This window comes from Olea europaea, chromosome 8 (genome assembly GCF_002742605.1).
Source record: "Olea europaea var. sylvestris chromosome 8, O_europaea_v1, whole genome shotgun sequence".
In the NCBI taxonomy this organism is placed as follows: domain Eukaryota; kingdom Viridiplantae; phylum Streptophyta; class Magnoliopsida; order Lamiales; family Oleaceae; genus Olea; species Olea europaea.
Genome location: NC_036244.1, coordinates 3,037,383 through 3,041,356, shown reverse-complemented (window position 1 = coordinate 3,041,356; position 3,974 = coordinate 3,037,383). Strand labels below are relative to the sequence as shown.

Genomic DNA, 3,974 nt, shown 5'->3' with positions numbered 1-3,974 from the left:
TCAAATATTTTACAGGACACAATTTGTTCATCGATCAAAAATCAAAAATTTATAAGTTACAATTTATTTATCGATCACAAATATTATAAATCACAACTTATTATACAGTCACAAATTATCAAATTATCGATCATAAATTAACAATTTTTTTATGTCACACATTATTTTTGAGTTACAATTTATCGTTTTCATTGGTCACATATTGTTTATTGGTTGCGGATTAACCAATTTAATGGTTATAGTCAACCAAGTAATTTTCACATTGATTTGAGTACGTCAAATTACTTCACAAAAATATTAAATATTGAATAATTTAGTTAAACGTTCCAATCACTAGAAGTCTTGGTCAAGAGATTACTGTTACATTTCCACAACTTGGAACTATCAAGTTTTGCATGGCCTACGCATTCGTCTCAAAATTCACAGCAGATGAATGCAACGCTCGATTATATTCCATACATGAATAGGAAATTTCCTATGAATCTACCATGGCACTTCAATTTTTCTTCAAACCCTGCAAAACTCAACATTAAATCCAAGTAATTCACTCGTTTTTATTTGTGGGATTTCTTTTTAGACAACCGAAAAATAAATATATTGGTTGAAAATCTCAATATAACACTTAATTTTAAACATTCAAACATAAACGGTACAATATAATATAATTGATTGTCTCGGAACAAGCTTAAAACAATAAAATAATACAAAAATCAACTATAGAATTGCTTCTGAAGATTATTTTTGAAAATAAAATAAGAAAAATATTATCTAAATCATTATTTTGCTGAAGCATAAATTAAACTAATAAATCATACATCTTAAGTTAAACATGTATTTTTGAAAAAATTGAGTGAGCCGTTCAACAAATATTTGTCCATTGTTGACGTAGCATTACTCTATTAGAAATTAATTTACTAGTGGAGAAGAAAATTTCATATTTTCAAGTGAAACACAAATTAAAATTCTATTCATTAAGCCCATCATTAAAGCTAGCCAAACAATTTCATTTTTCTTAAAGAATTAATGAAATCTGATGAACTCAAAGTGCCTATAAAATGTACTAACGTAGTTCAAGAATTGATTGTAATTCATTAGAAATATTCAAATCAAATATTTTATTTGGTTACAAAAAGTTTGAACGAGCTCGCATTATAAATATACATATAAAAAATTGAATAGAATGATTTTTTTGTATTCGTTTAGCTATAATAAGTTAGAGTTGTAAAGAAGTAACCTTTCAACAAATATTAATTAAATTTTGACTTGTAAATATTTTAAACTAAAGATGACTAAAGTTTTTAGCCAAACATGCTCGATTGATCTCAAAAAGATTTTTATTCTATATTCATGATATTTATTGTTTTATATTTATCATTCTTGATAAAAGAAATAAGGATCGTTTTGATGAGTGCATTCTTTTCTATTCTCCGTGGGATAATAGACAATAACTAAATTATAATTTCTTTTTCGAGCACAATAGAGATTATACTTCTTATTGAAGAGAGAGATACTAGTTCATAATAGAGATATATTGTAATACATATGTAGAAATCATACAGCATTTGCACTCGATGGCAGCAAAGTTGAGTTCTCCCGTAGAAGAATTCAAATATTATTTTTCACTTATTCATATTATAGTAAGCTTATTAAGGTGAAAACTTTGCTGCTTCAAGGGCAAAAGACGACTTGATAGTTAGTTCCCCCGGGACAAGTAAATATGCTAGTCGGATCATCTTTAGGGTAACTATATGCGTCGGGACACCTCTCCTTAAAAAACTTAGAATAGTTTGTGGGGCCACAGTTGCCAGAGTTGCAACAGTATTCGTCGGTCTTGAATACCGTACATGGGTTATTACAGCCGCCGGGTGCCTTCAACTCATTGGGACACTAACCATTGATGTCAGCAGTGCAACGGATTCCACGGGCGCATCCACCGGTGGGACTAAAATCCATTGGCACATTAAACCCATCAACAAGGGATATATCGAAGAAGTCCATGTTATTGAATTGGTTGAGGCCGTATTCGGCTAGGGTATTAGGTGGTGCACCATAGGCTTGACACTGAAGTACCCCATTGCAGTTTCCTGTTTCACAATGACCGTTGCCGGAGCCGTCGAAGTTACAACCTGTTCAAGCCCAAACTCGGGCCCCTTGAGTCCCCGCAGGAGGGTTGATGGTCCAAGTTTGGCCGGTGTTAAGCTGCATGCCTCCACCTGGAACAGCAGCGGCCCAGACTGGGAAAGGACACTAGTTAGTGATTACAAATTGAGCTGCACTAGTGTAGCGCAAGAAAAGGGAAGCAAGAGAAAAGATGGAAATGGAAATGGCGATTGATTTTAAGAAGCCCATGTTTAGAATGGAGGGATACTAGCTGTGTTGTATAAGAGAACAACTCGTTGCGCTATTTATAGTGTGAGCTTGTAGAAAAAAACGATGAAAGTAGTTTGAAATTAGAAGTCATTCTTGATATTTAATGACGGAGTTTGAGCCAATCAATCAAAATTGGTAGAAGTGTTGGTCATCGAATCTCTTTTACATTTTCTAAATGTATTAAATAATTTTTAACATATTTAGATAATTTTTTAAAAGTGATTTATCCAATTAAAATAACTTTTTGAAAAAATTGGTTTAAAGTAACTTTCTCAAAAAGTTCTTCTACAATAAATAATTGCAAAAAAATTGAAGTTCTGCTTAGCGAATCCGATCGAATACGTGAAATTATTTCTCAAAAATATTAAATATTGAATAATTTATTAGTGAAACTTTCCAATCAGTGGAAGTCTTGGTCAAGAAATTACTGTTAAATTTCCACGACTTGGAAATATCAAGTTTTGCATGGCCTACGCATTCACAGATGAATGCGACGCTTAATTATATTCCATATTTGAATCAACGAAGAGACAATATTTGGTTTAGTTAAAAATCATATTAGTAATAGATTTATATAAAAATTGATGAAATATGTGATTGTAAAATTGACAAAAATTGTAATTCTAAAGAAATGTGTGATTAAAATTAATTGTTCTCTTTGACTTGTATTTTTATCAAATTTTTTAACTAAATCAAACATGGGCTTATTGAATAAATATTTTTTAATATTAAGAAAATTTAAATTGTATATAATAAATAGGATAAATTGCACAAGGGGTCTCAAACCTTTAATTTTTGTGTATAAAGTCCCAAAACCTTTAAATTAATATGCAGTCCTAGGTCCCTTAAACGATTTCCGTGCAAAAGTCTATTAGTTGATTGAAAAATTGGAGTGAAACTTCATTTGACCAATTTAAAAGGCGTAAGAGAGTCTTTTCATATTATCTTATTCAAAAAAATTAAAAAGGAGAACAAAAGGCAAAAGAAAAGGTAAGAAAATATTTAAAAATAGAAAAAAAAAATTCTAAAAATGGAAATGGTTCTTCTTCCCACCCAAACCCCCAACCACAGACCACGTCCCTACTCATTCCATCCCCACCGTGGCACAACAAATTTCCATATTGTCACCATTGAATCAGAGTTTCGTGGGGGATTTAAAGTTCCGATCTTCAATTTCCCTTTTACTACATCTTATCACGCCTACGAGGCCATATGTACTAAATTGAGGCCATTGAAATTTATTTTGAATATTTATTGGTCGTTCAATATTGTATTGTCAATATGTTTTTAAAACTATTCGTTAATAAAACCTACCATCGAAGTCGTAAAAATTATGATTCACGAACATTTTCTTCATCATACATACTTACGAAGAAATGTGTACTAGATTGAAGTCATTGAAATTCGTATTGAACATCTGTATAAGTCATTCAATGTCGATTCACCACTGTTTTCGTCAAAACTATACAATAATATAACCCCCCCCCCCCAATTGAATCCCAAAATGTATAAATATTTGATTTTCAAACATTTTCAATATCTTAACACACATTTTGAATATTTATATATGTTATTCAATATAATATCGCTATAGTTTTTTTCCC

General features: G+C 30.9%; 1 pseudogene; it reads right to left on the bottom strand.

Annotated features, from left to right (window-relative positions):
* Positions 1-1,495: 1,495 nt before the first annotated feature.
* LOC111398525 lies at positions 1,496-2,401 on the bottom strand (annotated as a pseudogene).
* Positions 2,402-3,974: the final 1,573 nt, after the last annotated feature.